This window comes from Crocuta crocuta, unplaced genomic scaffold (genome assembly GCF_008692635.1).
Source record: "Crocuta crocuta isolate KB4526 unplaced genomic scaffold, BGI_CrCroc_1.0 scaffold162, whole genome shotgun sequence".
Taxonomy (NCBI): Eukaryota; Metazoa; Chordata; class Mammalia; order Carnivora; family Hyaenidae; genus Crocuta; species Crocuta crocuta.
Genome location: NW_027529433.1, coordinates 4,332,196 through 4,354,873, shown reverse-complemented (window position 1 = coordinate 4,354,873; position 22,678 = coordinate 4,332,196). Strand labels below are relative to the sequence as shown.

Sequence of the window (22,678 nt, the reverse complement as noted above, 5' to 3'; positions counted from 1 at the left end):
CCCCCCACCAAAGACAGGAAAATCACAGCGGCTCACACACACTGAGTACCGAGTATCAGCCAGGCCCATGCCATGTAACGGCTTCACAGCACAGTAAAGCATGTCGTTCACCACCAGCCCCACAAGGCGGGTGTTAGTATGTGCACATTATAAAGCTGGAACCTGAGGCTTGGGAAAGCAACAGATTTGAACCCTCGCCTGGCTAACTGCACAGGCTGTGCTCTTCACCACTACACTAAGTTAGTGATTGGCTGACAACACGACACGCAAAGTCTCACTTGTTGGTCTCTGGCCAGTGAAAAGTTTTCAAACCTCAGAGACAATTCCTTTTCCTTGCAGCCATTTCCCCCCTCTTCTTAAATGTTTTATTTATTTATTTTACTGAGAGAGGGAGAGAGAGAGAGCACGCGCGAGTGAGTGGGGCAGAGGGAAAGAGAGTCTTAAGCAGGCCGCACACCCAACGCAGAGCCTGATGCAGGGCTGGATCCCATGACCCTGGAATCAGGGCTTGAGCTGAAATCAAAATCAGGCTCAATCCCACATCCCTGGGATCATGACCTGAGCCAAAATCAAGAATCGGACACTTAACCGACTGAGCCACCCAGGTGTCCCTCTCCTTTCTCACAGCATTTCTTCAGAGGACACTTGAATCAAAGAGGAAGCAGGAACACAGAACATGAGCAACAAAAGAAGCCATACTCTTTACCAAGGATCTCTGTCTAGGGAAATGTATCACTAAGAAGGACCCCGAGGCAGGGGGCGGGGGCAATCTGCTTAAAGATGCTTACAGCGGGATTATTCATGCCAGTCTCAAAGTGAAAAGAGTTCAAATGCCCTAATATGGGGCTAGTGGAGCACACCACGACACATAAAATGATTAAATATTAAATGGGCTATTCAAAATGACAATGTAGTTAATGCAGCTATAAGGAATGTAAAATTACAATAACGCTAAATATTTAAAGGGCAGTAATATGTAGCCACCACTGAAACCATAAAACAGTGCCACAGAGATACAATTTCACAACTAAATCAGAGAATGATATAAATGAGTATTCAATCAGCTATAGTTTGTTCTGGTGGTTCAAGGCTGCTGAAGAAACACAAACTATACGAAGTCAACACAGAGACCAATAATAGGTTGTTGTGTGATCAAAGAAACCTGTATTCCTGCCGACATCACATGCATGACTCTGGTCAGAGAAATTAATTTTTTAAGATTTTTATTTTTAGTAATTTCTACACCCGAGGTGGGTGTAGAGGTGGGGTTTGAACCCATGACCCCAAGATCAAGAGTTGAATGCTCTACCAAACGAGCTGTCCAGAAACACCTAATTTCTTAATTTTTGTTATTAAAATACGTGTCTGCCCTAAAGCTTCTTGAAAACTGGCTTTGAAATTAAGTCAAGAGGATCCCTGGGGAGAAAGGAGGTATGAGGTTCTATATTAGTGCTGCTCAGGAAACAGTTCCTTTAATCCTTTTTGTTTACTCTAGTCTTTGCATTTATGAACTCTCTAAATCCCTTCTCTTTAAACCATAACACTAAGCCTAGGGTTACAGATGTGGTGAATTTTCTGATAGAATGTATTTAACTTTGTCTGAGCAATGTGTTTACGACAGTTTTGTACTTGAGTAATGTGCTGAATCAACATGAACAAAACAATGGTGTCTGAAAATTCATCTTTTAAAATGTGTTTTATCAGAAAACGGGACCAGAGGTTTCCATTACTTCCGGTAAGAAGAGGTTATCCAGCCCTACTGTAAACTTTGTATGTGTTAATGGGCTATGAAGCCAGGTGACAGAAGCCATGCCTTGGCTAGGGTTTAAATTATGGTTTAAACATTATTAGGAAGAGGAGTTTAATGAAAAGTGTTTCAATTAACTGCTGATTAGCTGACAAAATCAGACATTCTACAAGACAACCAGGCAATCAATGCAACTTCCAAATCTGGCAGGCAATCGGAGGAGAAAAGTACTGATGCATTGCCCAGACTCTGAACAAGAGGACATGGGTTTTTCCAGGAAATAGATGGCACCACAGGGCCATCAGCCATTCCAGGAACTTGTTTCATGGGCCACTTCTCCACACCGCAGGCTATCAATCCTTCCTTCTATCATTCTTCAAAATACTGGCCAGGATTTTTAGGATCTTTTATGTCATCATTACTGCCTCCATGACCCTGACATTACTGATATGGATAGAATTCAGACATATCACCTTACAACACACCTGGCTCCTGCAATAAGCAAAAATCACAGAAAAGGCAGTGCCTTTATATTTCTACTTTAAGATATCAATTTTAACTAAATCATCCTTACTGACCCATTTTCTCCTTTGATCTGTCACAAATTTACCTCAGGAATCAAGATACAACAATCTGTATATTCGCTGTATTTGTATTAATCAGTTCCACATCTTAGAATTCACCAGAATTTAATATAATGCAAAAATTAATCATTTCTGCATAGTACAGTCAGCAGACAATATTACTTACCTTACATTCACAATCTGGTTTGAGGTCTTTCCAAAGTTTTCACATTTACTAGTTAACCCTCAAAACCCCCATAAACAATGAAATCTCTTTTGTCAGCCACATTCGATAACACATTTAAAAAATTAACATCTCCAAAATGAGCTCTGATAAAGTAATAACAAAATTAAGCAGGCGTCACCAACAAAAATTCAGATCTAAAATGCATAACTTAATTTAACTCCACCAGTATTTACCGAATGCCTACTATGCCCTACCCTAGGCAACATGCTCCTGAGTCAGGCTTCGTAGGAGGAACAAAACTCCACCAAATAAAAAATTTAACAACCTTATGTATGACCCTAAACATTAAAAAAACAAAAGCAAAATGTAGCCCATGAAATCAAAAAGTCTGGCGACCAATGATTTAAAAAATTTTTATGGCACCTTTACTCTCCCTGTGCCTAAGCAACCATCTGGTTTCAGATGAGCCTTTCTGGAAGAGGCCACCAGGGACCAGGCTGTGAATTACTGCTCTGAGCTATTTAATGTACAAGACAGAAATGTATTAAATGGCAATGAAGTAGTAATTACGAAATGGTTCCCCAGTGGCTCAAAGAGTCAGTAATTAACTACCACTTAATACACACTAAGATGGTGAGTTATTAAATGACACTAAAGGAACAGTTCATTAAATGGTACCTTAGTGTCCTCAAAGAGTCATTTCCATACAACTCAGCACCAGCATGATGAGACACCGGGGAATCCCACTGTTTGCCAGAAAACAACATGAACTGTCACACAGTACCAACTCCAGCCTGGAACCCCAGCATTCAGTTGGATGGATGAGCAAGCACTTCAGTCTATGTCCCTCCCAGAAGTCCTTGGCACTGATCCAGCCTGCAGCCTGAGTATGGGGCGTGGCAAAATGGCAGTTCCACTGAGTCAATCACAGTCTTGTCTTTTGTACCAGTCCACACCCAAAGTTGTGGTATATCTTCTCACATAGGTTTCTATTTGGCTATTCTGACATGAACAAAGGATGTTTAAAAATAAGTCATGATTGGGGCACCTGAGTGGCTCATTGGGTTAAGTATCCAACTCTTGATTTTGGCTCGGTTCATGATCTCAGGGTTTGTGAGCTTCAGCCCCGCATTGGGTTCCATGCTAGCATTCCAGAGCCTGCTTGGGATTCTCTCTCCTCTCTCTCTGCCCTTCCTCTGCTCTCTCTTTATCTCTCTCTCAAAATAAATAAACAAACTTAAAAAAATAAAAATAAATCATAATCTAATTACAAATAAAATTTGGCATATTTACTCTGACAACCTCCTTTACAATGTCTTTTTTCGTGTGTATCCTACTTTCTTTCCTCTTCTTGGTTCCCACCTCTCATTCCCATTTTATTCTAAGTTAGCCTCTTCTCTAACCATTCCTTATATCCAGTGAATGATCCTAGTCTTTTAAATCAAAACTGAACATGAAGAGTCTGTCCCCTCTAGAAGGCTTTACCTGATGAGGAGACAAGACATTGAAAAACTCTCCCAAATTACCTTAAAATCATCCTTTCAAATCCCAAACAACTTTACAAAGAAAACTAAGTTGGTGCTTTTTCTCCTCAGCTAAATGTGCCTACATCTTGTTATTCCTCCAGTCTCAACAGACAAATCTACCTTTCGTAGGTCTATGTAACACCCAGACAAAGGGAGCACATAATGAATGTTAAACACTGAGCCACTCTGGACTGTAAATGAACACACACTACAAAAGCTTTTTAAGATGATATACGATAGCCTTATCATTAGATGAACTCAAGAAAGTGTGAAAGAAAGATAAGCAATTAACCAATGAACTGGTCAAAGTTTCAGGTGACACCAGAGAATGGATGGACAGATGAGATCAAGGAGATAAAGTTGAAAGAGGCAGAACAGCAGGTAGTTAATCACATGGATCTGGGGAAACTTCCACAGACTGAAACAAATGGAGAAAACATTCTAGAAGAAACCAGAGATGGTCACAAAAGTAGTGCTTCCACAGTAGAAATGCTAGAATACTCACCTAAAGATTATACTTCAAATAAGAACTTAAGAGTTATTTTTTTATTCCCTATCAAATTACAAAGCGGTATTTGCTACTTTTATTGTCAAAAGCTCTCTTTAGCAAAGCTTTTGGAGGAATATCAAAGTTCAGAGCATGACAGATTGCTCACAATAAAGACTGGAAGGGGGCAATGGTTTTAAATGCATAACCTTCAATGTGATGATTAATTGCAGTGAAAGTCGAAAGATGTAACTGTGTTAAGAGCCTAGGACAGGCGGCTCCAAATGTACCAGGAGGGCATACCGACTATTTTGAATGGAGACTACTTGGGAAACAGCCAGTACAATGACACTCAGACCCCCTTCTGTCCCCCTGAAAGCAGGAAATAAATCTCCCATATGAAAGGTGTCCTCCCCACACTAAGAAGTAAAAAGACACTCTTATCACCAGAGATAGGAACTTGAAAGCCCAGAAAGCTAGAGAATCAAACTTTGTTACTTTTTTACTCATCTAGTAGCTCAGCCCAAATTCCACGTGGAACACTTTACTAATTAAAGCTCCCAAACACCTGTTTGGTTTTTTTTAATCCTGTCAATTCCCCACCAATTTACTGTCTCTTTGTCTAAAATGTGTAAGAAGTGCCCGCCTTGGTCACTTGCTTGGGTCTCAATTTCATTACCGGGCTTCTGCGCACACATAGTAAAACTTGGATTATTTTCTCCTGTTAATCTGTCTCCTGTAAATTTAATTCTTAGTCCAGCTAAAAGAAGCTTCTAACCTAAGGAAAATTTCTTCCTCCCGTTCAACGGCTTACAAGAATGATGTAGGCAGGAAACAGAAACTGGATATACATTTTTGGTTTTTATCCAGTGAAGCTACAAAATTAATCATTAAACCTCCCTTCAGTTAGTTATCCAAAGTCCATCTGCCAAGAAAAAAAAGTAGCAAAAGAATTTAAGAAAATTAATCATTTAAAATACATTAAAAGAACAGCATTAAAGAAGTCAGCAACAGGTTTTCATTCATTTAGGACGATAAAAAATGGTTCAACATTTCTGTCGTTTGTCAGCCTGCGTGAAAATCCAAAATAGTTATTACATTGTGACTTGTAGTCTAGTGAGAGAATTAGACTAGTACAAGGGTGTTTAATGAAGCATTATTCAAAACAGGAAAATATTCCATCTTTAAGAGATCGGTCAAATAAATCACAGCACATTCATATAATAGAACATATTTTTGATATTAAAAAGGAGAGGTCTAAATTTATTGACCTGGAAAGACTACCACAACGGATTGTGAAGAAAAAACACGACACCTCATAACACAATTTCATATATTTAAGGTTGTGAGTGCATATGTGCATAATGATCATAAAAAATAAGGGCAGGTATTTGAGAAGGTAGGTACTTGGCATGATTTGCCCTTTACTTGTACTCTGACATGTTGTTTAAACTTTCGACAATAAGCATTTCTTTAAACAACAGGAAAAAACCCCACAACTGCTAATTTAGCTTCTTTCTTTCTATGAGGGCATATAAAAGTACATCTCTTTTTTAAAAAAGAATATTCTTCTAGAGAGGACAACAGTCATGCTTTATTTATAGGATGAAAATTCACTGTCCATACCTCAGAAGCTCCAGAAAGGAAACAGCCTGATCCTCACACTGGTGAAGGACCTGCCTTGGCTAGTAGTTCCCAGCATAAGTAGAGTCAAGTACTCAGACTGCCCTATCAGAGCTGGCCGAGTGATCCCTTGGGGAGGCCGCTGAGGCCATTGGACCACCTGCTCATCAGCACAGGCTCACTTTCCTGCTCTGGGACTTTGCAGGAGGCAGGGTAGGACAGTAGGTCCTGGTTCAGGAAATACCAGCTGGGCCCTCTGTACTCAGCCCGTGGCCCTGAGCAGGGAATTGCTAAATCCAACTCCACCAAAGAGAGTGGGAGAAAAGAGAAGAGCGGATGCCTGGGGCCTGCTCCACTTTCCCACAGATGCAGCCAATAAGCCACTGGGAAAGACGGCCTGGTAAGATCAGTAAGCACGCCCCAAAACAGTGGCAAGATTCCCCCCAAGGAGCCAACAGTCTAAACTACCAGTTAATAGGTCTAGAAGAGGCAGAAAGTGGATCCAGAAGTGCGGTATGAGCTGGAGGTGGGGAGGACAGTACACGGAGGGCAAGATCACTGTGGGCTGAGAAACTCAGCCAGGGCCTAGAATTCTGTCCCTTGTCGGTCTCTACACCCGGATAGGGTAACACTCGCCATGTGACTCTGGCCCATGGGGCTTCTGGGCTTCCTTCTCAATAAGTGACACATCAGAGCCTGAGGTGGTGAGGAGCTGGGCCTTAAGCTCCAGGAAGCCATGCCGGAGGCTTGGGGCAAGAGCCCTTCAGGCAGAGGCAATGCACACACTGAGGGCCCTGGGTGGGGCGGGAGCTCCGTGGCTGAGGGCCAGAGAGACAGGTGTCAGGGAGCTGAAGGAGCACAGGGACAGCTAGAGCAGGGGCTGGCAAAGCTGGCAGGAAGGCATCTTGACAAGGAATCTGGATTTTATCCTAGTGCAACAAGAGAAGAATGGAAGATTTTAAGTGAGATGCAAATGGAATCAAATCTGTAGCCTAATTTACATTTTTAAGTTTATTTATGTTGAGATAGAGGGGAGAGAGAGAGAGACTACAAAGTGGGGCAGAGAGAGAGAGGGAGAGAATCCCAAGCAGGCTCTGTGCTGTCAGCCTGAGCCCAACAGGGGGCTCGATCCCACCAACCTCACTGCCACCAACCGTGAGACTGAGGCCTGAGCCAAAAATCAAGAGTCAGACACTTAACCCGCTGAGCCACCAAGTGCCCCTAATTTGCATTCTTAACAATCCTGACAGCTGTTCTGTGTGTGTGTGACAAATCATGTAGGACGTCAAACTTTTCAAATTTTACTAAAAATCTATTTACTGTTAAAACTCAGAATGTACTGAGGCCACAAAGCAGAGCCTTTTCACAATCTTTTCTCCCTGCAGGTGGTACAGAAAGCTCCTAGAACGCAGACTAGCACACTCTTTAAACACCAACAGTACAGCGTAAGGTGGTCCCTTCTAGGGAACGTATTTCTCCCCCAAAAAACAAAACAATATAATTTGGGGGTGTTTCTCCTCCAAAAGGCAGGACAGAAGAGAACAGTAAAACAGAAAAAACTTACAGCTGATCCTTGAACAACCCGGGGGTTAGAGGTGCCGACCCCTGCAGGGTTAAAAATCCACGTATAACTTGTGAATCCCCAAAACTTGACTACTAATAGCCTAACCTTGACCAGAAGCCTCCCTGATGACATAAACAGTCAACACGTATTTCGTGTGTTATATGTATTATATACTGCACTCTTACAATAAAGTAAACTAGAGACAAGAAGATGTTATTTAAAAAATCATAAGGAAAAGAGAATATATTTATAATACTATATAGGGTTGACTGAAAAAAACCCACATATTAAGTGGATCAAGCCATTCAAAACCAGGTGGTTCAAAGGTCAACTGTATTGTTTTACAGCAAAGGGCTGTGCTTTCACGAGATGTTTTGTTACCAATTAATGCAAAGTTAGCTGTTCATTGACAATAGAGCACTTCCTACTATCTGCTTACTATTCAAACTCTGATACCAGTAAAATGTTTCTTCTCAGACTAAGGAGATTTTGTTTAACTAGTTCAATAATGATACGGAAATAGAGAAATCACCCTAGTCTTTTGCAAAGCTTTCCCTTTAAAAAGTAAAGACAGGAAAATAGCCACTAAAGCAAATGGTAAGCAGCAGAGTATGATTTGCATCTTTTAGAACTAGAATGCCACTGTATAATCACTCCTCCAAAACTCATGAAAATATGACTACAATTTATCTAGAGCCTTCCGTTAGGCCGTTAAAATGCTTTACAAATATCATCGTCATAATAACCCCGTAAGGAGAGGAGAGTTTGCTATAAAAGTTCATTGGGCGTGAAAACTTGGCTCGGTTATTCGACAGCTTGATCCAAAAGTAATTATTAAAATTAATTTTTAACAGCAACAAAAATAATTTGGCCCGAAGAGTAAACTAATAAGCAGTCAACTGCCTACCCATGGAACATTTCCTGCACACAAAGGCTGCCATTTGTTACCCCAGTACCGGAATTACTTTTACGAAACCCGCTCCTGTAATAGCCCAAAGGCCTGATGACAGGGGCAGTCCTGAAGCAGTAGTCTCCACTTCACAGCAGCGTGTGGTCCTACATTTACAATGCCCTGAAGTCTGGCACCAAATGAGCTGGGGAGATGGTGACTTCCTAATGAATTAAGGCTGAGCAAAAGCAGCATCCTTCACGGTGCGTGTGGGATAGTCCGTTACTGCTCAAGGACATACAGACTCATCCCAGCCTCTCCTCCGCAGCAAGCTGGGCCACGGGCACACCTGGCGATCCTGAGGGCCTCCTGGCAAATAAAACACCAAAGGACAGGGTGGCTCTGTGATGCAAGCAGTTGTGTGCAGATGTACTTACTGGTACAAAAAATGCCAAATGCCCTAAGCCCTTTCCCAGCTTCTGAGGAGCAGAGGCCATAGGAATGAGGCCAAGACCATGGAATGTACTACTTGGAGGCCAGGCCTCTTTGCCAGCCCTCTACCTCCGTTGTGTGCTCCTTGTCTCTTTAGCCCTCAGCAAGCTTCCCTGATGAGAAATGAATGCAGCTGGTTCTGTAAGATAATTAGAGACTTAAAACATCCACTTAGTTCTCCTGGTCCTTAAATTCAGGATTATTCCATGTACCCTAGAGGCAACTCGAAGTCAGTAAGCAAGGAAACTTTCCCAGGCTCTTCACAGCATGGCATGGTGAAAACAGGATTCGCAACCCTCCTCTGCTACCAACTAGTTGTATTATTTATACAAGAAACTTATATTCACTGAACCTCTATGTCTCATCTGTAAAATGGATCCAATACTCCACAGGGAGGTTGTGAAGATTAATATGGTAATGAATGTACCTGGAATACAATGGAATGTGCCTGGAATACAACGAATGCTAATTATTACTCTCTTCTATTGGCATGAAGTCACCCTCCTCCTATCTTCAGTGATTTCCATCCTTTCCCTCTCGTTACTTTCTGTTTCAAGTTTTTTAATCCATTCAAAATGGACTATCCACATCTACTTCATAGTAACAGAAAGGCCAGGGTGGTGATTTGAAACTGGGTTTGGATCAAGCAGAGCTGGGGTCAGAAACTCAGTTCTACTACTTCTTGGTTGTATGCTCTTGGGAAAGTTTCTGGAACCTGTGACTCGGTTTCACCAGGTACACGGTGGAGACATTAACATCCCAGTTAATGGCTCACTGGGAACCTATCTACAGGAAGCAAACAGCTGTCTTTGTGAGACAAACCCTGGTTTGTATCCTCCCTGGGGCCTAGGACACCCTAAGCAAATGCCACTTAACAACACTTTATTTACTTGGTCACCGGATATCAAATGGTAGCCCACCATAGTTGAAGAACAGACCTTAGAAATAACGCTTGCTCACTGATGTTGATTTGGGTTCCATGCTGCATTTGTAACATTAGTGGATAACCAGGCTTAGCTCTAAGTTTTGAAAACCTTTGTGGGTAAAATATTCCTAAACTGTCCTGGCCCTGAATCTGATCTGGTCACCCTCAGTGGCCCTGGGCAGACTGGCCTGGTTTGCCTGGGCACTTGCGATAGAATTACGACCATTTCTAGCTGGCCCCTTAGGAAGCAGGATCCAAAAGAAAAATGCTACTAGAGCAACTCTATCCATCTTTTTTTTTCTTAAACTTTATTTGAGAGAGAGAGAGGGAGAAAGAGCAGGGGAGAGGGGCAGAGGAAGGGAGAGGGAGACGGGGGGAAGAGAGAGAGAGGGAGAGAGAGAGAGAGAGAGAATCCCAGAGGCTTTGCACTATCAAGCCCACATGGGGCTTGAACCCACGAACCGCGAGATCATGACCTGAGCCAAAATCAAGAGTCGGATGCTTAACCGACTGAGCCACCCAGGTGTCCCACTATACCCATCTTCTTTGGCCACAGAGTCTGTTCACATCTCCACTGAGTCTCACGACAGTGGGAGACAGCAAGAAAGCCCCTCCTTCCCGTACTCTGAGCATCTGAGCGTCTGAGTAAAGCCCCCCTCATTTTACAGAGAAAGAACCTACTTTCGAAGTCCATCTCTAAAATCAGAAAAGCAGTCCTAAATCAAGTTATTATAAGTGCTTCTCACACTGTCTGGCATATAAACTCATTGTTTTCTATTGCAAGACTCTACTCATTTTATTAGAAGTCTTTATGAAATATTCTAAAATTATCTTATTATATTTGAGCTTAAAATCGTGTTATATTTAGACAATAAAATTATATAAATTTTGTTATATTTGAGCTTAAAATGTATAAATATAAAATACTTACGAATTTGTAAATATAAACTAGGAAAATCAATATAGCTCATGTTTAGAAAAAGAAAAAAAAAGACTAAAAGTTTCAGGCAGAGGAAGAGGTCTTGGAACCTTGCAGAATGATATTTTATCTTTTACCAAAAGATGTAATCATCGAATATACTTAAAACTTGCCAAGCATTATTCTAATCCCTTGGACTGTCACAAAAACCTTTAAGGTATTATTGACTACTATTCAAAGATGAAGGGAGAGAAGCAAAGAGACTTTAAGTACCTTCCCAAAGATCACCCAGCTGGGAAATGTAAGAATTAGTTTCAAGCCCCAGTAGTCTAACTCCAAAGCCTGGGCTCTTACCACTCTCCACTTACTCACAGTTTACAAATCAAAGTTCAAGACTCATTTTCCATCCTAATTTGCAGAAGACCCTTTGCCTTCCACCTATAATGTGGGCAGTATTAACATTTAGGGAGTGATTCCCAGGCAGCATTTAGGATTTCCGGTCCCTATTCCCTTAAAGCTTTAGGGCAGACTAATCCCCTTCCCAGATCCAAACACTGGTATATGGAGGAGAAAGGGGGAGAGGACAGGACTCAACCCGGCCCTGACTGAGAACCATAATAATACAAAGAAAGGGAAATCAAAAGGATATCAAGAAAATTTCAACAAGCAGGGTGCCCGGGTAACTCAGTCGGTTGAGGGTCCAACTTCGGCTCAGTTCATGATCTTGTGGTCCTTGAGTTCAAGTCCTGCATCAGGCTCTGTGCTGACAGCTTGGAGCCTGGACCCTGCTTCAGATGCTGTGTCTCCCCCTCTCTTTCTACCCCTTCCCTGCTTGTGCTGTCTCACTCTCTCAAAAATAAATAAAATATACATTTAAAAAAACTTTTTAAGAGGGTGCCTAGGTGGCTCAGTCAGTTAAGCACCTGACTTCGGCTCGGGTCATGATCTCAGTTTGGGGGTTGGAGCCCCGTGTCAAGCTCTGTGTTGACAGCTCAGAGCCAGGAGCCTGCTTTGTTTTCCCTGTCTCCCTCTCTCTCTTCCCTCTCCCCATTGTGCTCTCTCTCTCTCTCTCTCAAAAAATGAATAAACATTAAAAAAATTTTTTAAACATTTAAAAAAATAAAATTTAGGGGCACCCGGGTGGCTCAGTCGGTTGGACATCTTGACTTCGGTTCAGGTCATGATCCTTCAATTCACAAATTCGAGCCCTACATCAGGCTCTGTGCTGACAGCTCNCTCAGAAATAAATAAAACATTAAAAAAAAAAAAAACTAAAAAAAAATAAATTAAAAAATTTTTTAAAAAAAGAAAGAAAATTTGAACAAGAAATGCCTGTTAGCAAAGGCAGATAAAGAAATGAGAGATAAAGGGAAGACACAAACCAAATTTCCTTCCTTTTCCTGTATTGTTCAACTGGTAATTAGACTACAAACAATCCAAACTTTTGTAAAGTCATCAAGACTCAGCAGCTAATAGAAAACTGCTTTCTAAAAACAAATCCATATATGGTAGGCATTCTTAATCTGTTCTTTTGTAAACTCTAAGCTCAAGATTTCAAATTAACTTACGACCTGCCAGACAATCTTCAATCTACAAATCTGACCTCTTGATGGGGGCCTGGTGAAAAGCCCTCAACTGCGTTCAGCCTAATCTAAAAGAACTCAGATTGTCCTAGAATAAAAGATTGAATTTGGATTCAAAACCAATTAATTGCTACAATTAATAAGAACCTATATTCTGGGCACCTGGGTGGCTAGAGTCAGTTGAGAGTCTGACTCTTGATTTCAGCCCAGGTCATGATCTCTCGGTCATGAGATACAGTCCTGTGTCAGGCTCTACATGTGGAGCCTGCTTGGGATTATCTCTCCTGCTCTGCACTTCACCCCTGCTCGCTCTTGCTCTCGCTCTCTCTTTCTCAAATAAAAAGTAAAATTAAGGAGTACCTGTGTGGTTCAGTCTGTTAAGTGTCTGACTTCAAGTCATGATCTCATGGCTCGTGAGTTCAAGCCCCGTGTCAGGCTCTGTGCTGACAGCTTGGAGCCTGGAGCCTGCTTCAGATTCTGTGTCTCCCTCTCCTTCTGTTCCTTCCCAGCTTGCACTCTGTTTCTCTCTCTCAGAGATAAATAAAGATTTAAAAATTTTTTAAAATAAAGTTAAAAAAAGAAAAGAACCTATATTCTGATGAGGGGACCACTCATTTGGCTTTACAAATACCAACAGCCAAGAAGGTCAAGCTGATGGGTACACACAAAATACAACACCCAAACTCCTTCCTCAGGCTGCTCTTCCTTCTCTACCATTTGATGGGGTGCCACTCTGGAGAGAGCAGCCAAAGGCAGCTCCCCTAGCTGACTGGACAGAAGTTTACGATTGCAAAGCTGGGGCAAGGACGTGGGACTGGAATGCCCTCTGATTCTCGTGCTCCTAAAACCGGCAGCACCTACAAAAGAGGCGCAGTGTCCCCACCACCACCTACTGTCCACTCCTACCCCTCCTCCTTCATTCTGCCCCTGTCCTCATTTCCTTGGAAGAGCCAACCCTCTCTCCTCAGGCTTCCTTTGTAACTATCCTAACAATGGATTGCTTCTGAGGACACTTTACACAACAACCACAGAGCCAGAAAGGGATATTGCCAAGAATTCCCAAGCAGTCACATCCAGATCTCAGAAAACCATGCCAGGAGATGTTCAGCTCCCCTAATCCCTGGTCTGTGTGCTGACATGTCCCAGAGAGAAAAGGAAAGGCTGCTAAAAGGGATATAGGATGAAGGTGACAGAAGCAACTCACCCTCAGGAAGTCCCATTTACCCTCGCGGTCCCTCCCAGCCTTTGCAGAAGATAAACACAGCTCTCCTTGCAGGATTACAGCCAACGATGCCTCGTATTAGTCTGACTCTTCTCACTGACATTAGCATTAACAGTGACATTCCGGGGCGCGGGGTGCGTGGGTGGCTCAGTCGGTTAAGCATTCAACTTCAGCTCAGGTCATGATCTCGCGGTCCATGAGTTCAAGTTCCGTGTCGGCCTCTGTGCTGTCAGCCCAGAGCCTGGAGCCTGCTTCATATTCTGCGCCTCCCTCTCTCTCTCTGCCCCTCCCCCACTCATGCTCTGAAAGCACAAGCAGGGGACAAGCAGACAGAGAGGGGGCCAGAGGATCCAATTCAGGATCCGCGCTGACAGCAGACAGTCCGATGCGGGGCTCAAACTCAAGAACCACGAGATCATGACCAGAGCCAAAGTCAAATACTCGACTGACTGAGCCACCCAGGCTCCCCTGATTTGATCTGTTAAAAAACAGCAACTTTTTAAGGGTTATTGTGCACCCTATTGTCAGCATGGAGCCCGATTTGGATCTTCTGTCCCCCTCTTTGTCTGCCCCTCCCCTGCTTGTGCTCTCTCTCAAAAATAAACATTAAGTGAATGAACGAACGAATGAATGAATGAATGAATGGGTTAAAAAAACAGTTTTTTATAGTGCCTCACACTACCTGGGTCAGGAATTTGGCAAGGAGCAGTTGGGTGATGCTTCTGTTCTACGGGGCAGGTCAGAGGTGGCACATGGTGGGCGGATGGGCCAGTCTGCAGGGTTAAGGTGGCTTTGTTCACATTTCAGGGGCAATGGATGGAAGGCTGGGTTCAGCTGAGACTGTCCACTGGCTTCACCTGCCACAATGGCCACAGGGCAGGCTTCTTAAATGGAAGCTAAGGGCTTGAAAAGCAATGTTCCCACAAACAAGGCAGGAACTGCCTGGCCTTCCACAACCGAGTGTTGGAAGTCACATGATGACACTTTTTGTCATACCTTACTGGTCAAGTGGTAAGAAGCCCACCCAGATTCAAGGAGGTGGAACTTATTTTAAAATCCAGAACCTCCCCACCATACTATATAAAATATAATTCAAAGACTCTGAAGTAAAGGTAATTTGCACCAAACCTTGAACATAAACATTCAGAACTGCTTGTTTCAGGGACTGAGGCTGACCAAAAAAAAGAAAGAGTGACTGCTTTTCAAAAAACTGGTGAAAAACAGCAGGGAAATTGGCCAGTTAGATGTTGGCCATAAACCCTACTGTTACCAAGAAATTCTGAACTGACAAGGCAAAGAGTTGTATAACTGGAGCAATCACTCTTCTTTATACAGCTTTGGCCTTTAGAAATTTCTTGAAAATATTTCACTGGGGCTGCCTTCCCTTGAGGAGTAAGTAAATCCTTAATGCTTTCCACTCATCATCTCTGAATCATCCCTCGCACCTTACCCTATTTTATTTTCTCTTACTCAGTCATACTCAACAAGGCAAGATGATGTGTGAGGGGACCTTGACCCAAGATCACATGAGCAAAGAGCCGACTGAAAGCACCTCCTAGCATACTCAGTCCATGGCAGTGGTTCTCGGCCAAATCGGTTTGGCCCTACCTGCCCCCACCCCCGCACGACTCGCAGTGTATAGGGTGGGAGTTAGGACATCTAGTCAGTAGAGGCCAGGGACGCTTCCTCAACAGCCCAGCCTCACAACAAAGAACTATTCTGCACAAAACGCCAATAGGGCCAACCCTGCCACTGTCAATAGCTGCGCAGCCCCGCTCTAAGGCACACACTCTGTTAACCAGACATTAGAGTCATCATTATCTCTCCCTCCATGATTTTGGACCATGCACATACAATAATTGGCTTTCTCAGAGTTAAATGCACACATGCTGTGGATTATCTCAATTTTAAAAAGAGGTCTCCCTGGGGGGAGGGGGGGATGGGCATGGAGGAGGACACTTGTGGGGATGAGCACTGAGTGTTATGTGGAAACTAATTTGACAATAAACTATTAAAAAAAAAAAAAAAAGAGGTCTCCCAAGTCTGAAAATCCTAATTCTTAGGAAACCATTCATTGATTTTCAAGTTATTTTTAATTTAAATGACGCAGTCTTTCAGGAACCCTGAAGAGAGACAAGAGAGAAAACGTCAAAGGATTCAGTACTCAGTGACTGGCTCTGTTCTTTTCTTTCTTGAGAGAGCGAGCTGAAACGTCTGTGCAAGGGGGAAGCAGACCCAGTCACAGACTAGCAGCCACTCTTTCAGTGGCACCTGTGCAGGACGGGAGAGTCCTGTACATCTGTCATCTCCCAGCAGTGACGCAGACATGGCCTAATCTGGCCAAACACACCCTCACCCTCAGCCATCTGCCCCTAAGACAACACAGATACCTGCCTACACGTCCCATGGAGTCACCTTCCTCCCAGCAGTAAAGCTCTCTTGCACGCCCTGCTCTGTTTGTGGCGCTCATACTCTGGTTTATACTTACAGATCAAAAGCTGCCAACTTACCAGACAGAAACCACCATTTATAAACTCTCGTGTTCACCTTTATAGGGAACTCCTGATGGTCATTTTTATTGGGTCTCGCCCACCACAAATTTGTAAAGCTACTTCCTATTTCAAACATTAATTGCTATTTTCCTCTCCAAACAAGGTCTCAATGACACGGATACATGGCACATAAAACCACAAGTCCCTCAGTGAAATAAATTATGCTGCAGGGTTGGTGCAAATGGCAGCACCGGACTATTAGCAGGCCAGGCCCGTTAACGGCGTGCGATGTGTTGCCATTCTCCCAGGACAAACATAAACGCTTTCTGAACAACTTTTGGCTTTGGATCCTCCTTTCCGACTAACATTTTACTCCAGGAGGCCGAATCGTAGCTGCCCCACAGAGCAGATCGCCACTGAGCACTGGCCCTCACCCGGTAGGTCTTCCTCCCAACAAACACCGACTCTCAAACAAATCTGCCACAGGGCTCATTTAATTTCTAAATGAGTTATTAATTTTACCTCATGTCAAATACACACTCTAGAACTCCTTTGATCCTAAAGGCAAAGGAAGCCCTGGGAAAAGCCTGTTTAAAAAAGGTATCAGCCACGGACAAAGGGTAAACACAGGCCTGAGCTGCAGGAAACTTGGTCCCTAGCAGGCTTTGATACGGAAACAGCAGCACTCCCCACCCCCACCTCCACCCCCATTAAACTCACTACAGGCCTCAAAATAACATCAGCTACAAAAATGCTTTGAGCACCTCAGCTGGGGGGGAGAGGGGGGAGGCGTAGACAATTCCGGAAGAGACTTTCATAAATTACTGGATTACTCAAGTCAACCTGCTCCCATTGTAGTAGCAGTGATGATCACCACTTCCTGTGCTCTAGGTATGCCTTACAGAAGTGATCTCAGTTAATTCTCCTAACAATTATCCCCATTTTACAGAGAAGGAAGCTAAGCCTCTAAAGAGAAACAACTTGCCTAAGGTCATGGAGCTGGGGTAACGAGCAGAGACTGAACCCAAGCCTCCTTGATACTAGGCAGGGGCTTCCCCACCACAGAGCCCACCCAAACACCAGAGTGACTCAGTGCAGCCCTAGCCCCAGTGGCAAAATGGGGCTGGAAAGGGCTGTCTCCCAGGCATTCTCTTTCCCAAAAGCCTGATACTTTGCTCTCTCATGTTTATTAATTGGTAAAACACTTAATCAGACTGCATAATCACCAAACAAAATCCAGTCCTGTGTATTTAATCATTACCATTTTTAGGCTACAGAAAATGCCTGGTCCTTAGTTTCAGGGTGAGCTGGGCTGCTTGTGAGGTACAAGTGGGCTCCAGTAAGCACCACAAGACAAAGACCAAGACATCCTTCGGACCTGGCCTGGCCAGACTGCAGGAAAACCTCGGTCCTCTCAAGATGACCCTAGGGCTCAGGTGTTACAAACAGAGACTGATTCAACTGGGTGGGGATCAGGGATTTAATCCCGGTTCTCAGGAAAGAGCACAGCAGGGATATGATGAGCTAGAGACAATACAGAAGGAATAAATGCAAGACAAGACAGATGGGGCATATTAAAGACTTCTCCAAATTTTAAAATTCTCTGAATTGTAAAATCAAGAGCAGGATACTTGCAAAATAACCACAAACTTGGATTCTTACACTCCTACTCTCTATAAAACTAGACTTACATGATTTATACCTTATTTGGGGAGCAATTAATGAGTGTATATATAAATGATTTCAAGATACTATTTCACTTCACAATAAGAAATCATGAATATGAACCAATCACCTAGCTTATTAACATTAAATTTTTATAAGTAAGTTGGAATCCTGTGAATACACAATTCTATCACATTTGAGCATTTAATTTTATAAATATGAACGGTATTATATAAACTTCCATTAACTTTTCTTCTGCCACTATGGTTACAGACCCCCCTCATAGATTGCTTTAAAAAGAAAAAAAAAAGAAAAGAGATAAGGAGTGGGGCACCTGGGAAACTCAGTCTGGTAAGCATCCAACTTTGGCTCAGGTCATGATCTCAAGGTCGTGAGTTTGAGCCCCACATCACGATCTGCACTGACAGCAAGCACAGAGCCCACTTCAGATCCTCTGTCTCCTCCTCTCTCTGCCCCTCCCCTGCTGGTTTTTGCTCTCTCTGTCACAATAAATTTAAAAACTTAAAAAAAAAAAAGAAGAAGAAGATAAGAAGTACTGACATGAAACTATGCCACATGCAATAAAATAAGTAAAGAAATAAAAAGTGTGCCTTCATGAACAAGTTAATGCTAAAACACTTTTCCACTAAAAGGTCTGCTTTCTAAATTACCCTTCACAAATGCTCAAGGCTCACAGCTGGGGAATCAGACACTCCCACCTCACATTTGTTTATACTTTTAATAATTCTGAAGAGAGGGGCGCCTGGGTGGCTCAGTCAGTTAAGCATCCAACTCTTGATCTCAGCTCAGGTCATGATCTCACAGATCATGGGTTCAACTCCTGCTTGAGATTCTCTCTCTGCCCTTCCCTCCCTCTCTCCTTCTTTCTCTCTCTCATAAATAAATAAATAGACAAACAAAAATAAAAAGAATCCTGAAGAGAACAATCAGGTTTTCCCCACATGTAAATGATTTCAAGAAACTAGATATTCCCCAAAAGCTGTTTTTGTCAACACATATGCAGTCTTAAAAATTGAATTTGTTTCTAATTTGCATGGGTTTGCACACTGAATATTTTCAGTTCAAGTAAAACATTCACTGTTCGCTTTCAAAGCATCCAGGCTAGCTCTGTGCACAATAGGACCAGCTCACAAATAACCACATCAGTGCCAAACACCAGCCCCCACGGGAAGTTCAAACACCAGAATAGGAGGGCACTAGCACAGAATCACTTCCCAGGGCCTGGTTTTCTCTCACACACATACACACACACACACAAACCCACAAAGTTTGCCACTGGGCAAGGTTAATCTTGCTCTTTATATTGAAGCTCTAATAATCTAGCCAGTGGTAATCTTTTTTCTTCTTGCCATGGAGACCTGGTCAGACTCACCTCTGGCCTACAGAATGCCTGCTCACTTTACGTCAATAAGCCCTGTGATCCTTCACACAGAACAGAAGCCGCTAACACAGCTGATTCTTTCTAGAGGCATCAATCAGGGTTAGACTACAGCCTGTCTTATGACCCACCGGGGTATGGGATGTCTGCCTCATAGTTCCTAGAGAGAAGAAAGGAGACATTATATGAAGTCAGTATCAGCAGAAGTCAGGTGAACCAGAGAAACGACCAACAGGGAGGAAGAATGTCCAGAAAGAACAGGGTTCTCTCCCTGAGGTGGCACAGAAAATTCCACATGAAAGGGGTCAATTGCCAACGGTTCCAGAGGAAGCACATTCGCCTGTGGACATTACGGCTGTGTGGTGAAGCCCAAAGGTCAATTTAAAGAGATACAAATATGTCCATCCAGGCTGAGAAGATCGAGGGATGGGTAGAGAGACCAGGTTAATCAGATAGACGAAACTCACCAAGTAGCAAACAACGTGTCCTTACTCAATATTTGCGAATTTAAACAAAAAATCTTGACCTTACAAATTCTCTTTGGCAACTTTTAGAATTTTTTTTTTAATTTTTTTAATGTTTTATTTATTTCTAGGAGAGAGAGAGAGAGAGGCAGCGTGAGCAGGGAAGGGTCAGAGAGAGAGGGAGTCACAGACTGAAACAGGCTCCAGGCTCTGAGCTGGCAGTCAGCACAGAGCCCGACGCGGGGCTCGGACCCACGAACCGCGAGATCATGACCTAAGTGAAAGTCGGACGTTCAACCGACTAAGCCACCCAGGCACCCCTAGAATTTTTTTTTATTATTAAGTAAACTCTACTCCCAACATGAGGCTTGAACTCAACAATCTCGAAATCAAGAGACGCATGTTCCACCGACTGAGCCAGCCAGGTGCCCCTTCGTTGGCCACTTTTAATCTTGAATTAACCTCCTATGACTATTCTAAATGCCAGAACTCCACATAACAGTAAATCTTCTTCTGGAGATTAACTGGGAAGTTAAAGAAGGGGGAGAAATGAACAGCAACGTCTTGCCTCATGGGCCTGAAAGCAACGGCGTGGCTTACCCTGTAGGTTTCTAAGCACAGTACACTGCAGCGACCTGATTTACTTGCTTGAGCCCAGTGACAGAGGCCACTGCTGCAATTTTCAAAATGAGCGTGGGCAGCGGCAGAGACCCAGATTTCCTGGCTAAGGGGGCCTGTCAGTATAGAGATCAGAGTCTTCCCATCCCTGAAACACTCAATCACATCCTGACCTTCAGGCACACCCACAGTATCCTGTACACATGCACCTCCTCCTCACAGTTCCATGAGCCCCAGGTAGCATGTCCCTCTGAAAGTAAGGGGACCGAGCCACAGAAGGAGGCGCGGCTCCCAGACACGGGCATGATTCATGGGTGGAAGGGCAACTTCAGGCCTGTCTGTTCTACGACTGTGTTGATTCCTCCTGGGGGCGGGGGGGGCGCTGCAAGGGGGATCACCTCACCACAGCCCAGGCCCTGCCCAGCTCCACCGAGCACTGCTCACACACACAACAGTGTGGCTAGTCCTGCCTCCGACCCACCCCCAAGCCTGAGAAGGCCCGTCTCTCTCTCAACTTCACCACCAACTTTAAGGAATCAGTTAAAATCTCCCACGTCTCAATTTTTTCATCGACGTGTAATCACAATCAACTACATAAAAGCTACTTGGCAGCACTTCTTACATTTTTTCCAGCCTATAAAAATATCTCAAAGATATACCTCAAATACCTCCACTGGGCTAGGAGTCAGAAGTCCTATCTCCATTTATATGAGTCATTCACCCAACAAGTGCATATTAAACACCTACGACCTGCAAGGGACCAAAGTTATAGAGGTGAACAAGCAAGGCATCCCCGGGCCCCTGCCCTTATGGGGTCTTGGTCAAGTCATCTGGTACCTTCAACTGAAATCAAAGGACTTGGACAAGCTCTTTTAAGTCCCTTCCAGCTCTTCTATTCCCCACTCTCTGCGTTAGTGCCAAGAAGGGACTGAAGCATTCTGGAATGTTCTGCTTCCATGAACAGATGCTATTTTTACTCCACGTACATATAGCTCAGGCTGCAAATGTGTGACTTATCTCCATTCTGCCAAGCAAAAACGACTCATTTTCATCCCAGAGTTTTATTAGACTAAGTGGAGCCCTCCTCTAGAAGGCCCAGAGGCATGCACACCTCAGGCTCCTTGGCAAAGAGACCCCCACCGCCCTATTCCTTTCACATAGAGGAAATCTGGTTCCTTCAGATCAAAACTACAGAAAAACAGGAGCAGGGCTGCCAAGCCTTCCTCACATGTTGCCTGGGTTTGTTTATTTCTTCTTCATCAACTCACATCATTTCTGACACTGCACTTCAACTTCCTGGACACGGCCAGGGAGAAAAGCTTTTAAGAGGCACTGAAGTGTGGCCAACTTCTGATTAGCCGCAGTCATGAAGGGAAGGAACAGCACCCGGCCAAGGTAGGAGGACTCTTGCCTCTAAGTACCACAGGGCAAAGATTCTTGAACAGAATGTGGAGAAGCATTAGTGAAACAAGTGAAATGTGCCCCCCCCAAAACATTCCCCTCAGCTAACATTTCAGGAAAACACTTGGCCAGAGTTTTACTTTCTGGGAGTTCCCAAGAGCCCCACATCTACCAGAAAGGGCGGGGTGTACAATTACCATCATCAACGGACAGGGGGAAACATCAGCTCCAGAATCAATGGGGGCATCGACTTTGGTAAGAACTATACAAATGGGATCTAGGATTAAAGGCACTTAACAGCAGTTAAGGTTTTTGTTAGCACATCTTAAGAGAAGTGCTCTTTTGCCTCAGAAGTAAGTTCACAAATATTAAGCAGATATGTATGCAGTACAGGGAGGGAGAAACTGGAGAGAAGAAAGTAAGGGTATAAATGAAGATGGACGTGGGAAAAGCTGGGCCGCAGAAATGAACCAGCAAGAGGCAGTGGTATAGACACCTGATGCCACTGTCCTTCCAAATCATATGCACAGGTTTTCCAGAAGTTACTCAACACTTTAGGACTGTTTCACATATGCAAATAGCCCTTCCCACCTCCCCTCTTCAATCTCCCCTGATACCCACCTTGTCTTGTCTGGCCCACTCTGGTCCTTTGCTCCCCTTCAGAAAGAAACGAGGTTGCCTTGAGGGATGGTGCCAGCTGGTGGCTGGTGCGGAGAACTATCTATTAACCACTACTTTTCTCTCCCTTCTCTTGGAAGAATCTGTATCGTTCTCCTCCTCCTCCTTCTTCTGTTCCTTCAATGATAATCACAGTGAACTTAATTTGAAAGTTGGAAGTCTGGAGAGAGAACCCCAGCTCCCCTACTTCCCTCCTGGGGAACCTAGAACAAGTCCCAGAACTTCTGCCTTACT

At 43.6% G+C, this 22,678-nt stretch overlaps 1 protein-coding gene across 1 annotated transcript in view; it reads right to left on the bottom strand.

The window, feature by feature from the left end:
* The window catches only part of LHFPL2 (LHFPL tetraspan subfamily member 2), a 143,521-nt gene that overhangs the window by 115,627 nt on the left and 5,216 nt on the right, over positions 1-22,678 (bottom strand). Inside the window, exon 3 of the mRNA XM_077759895.1 lies at positions 22,388-22,561. The gene's annotated coding sequence lies outside the window, so the exon portion shown is untranslated. The remainder of the gene's footprint in view (positions 1-22,387; positions 22,562-22,678) is intronic.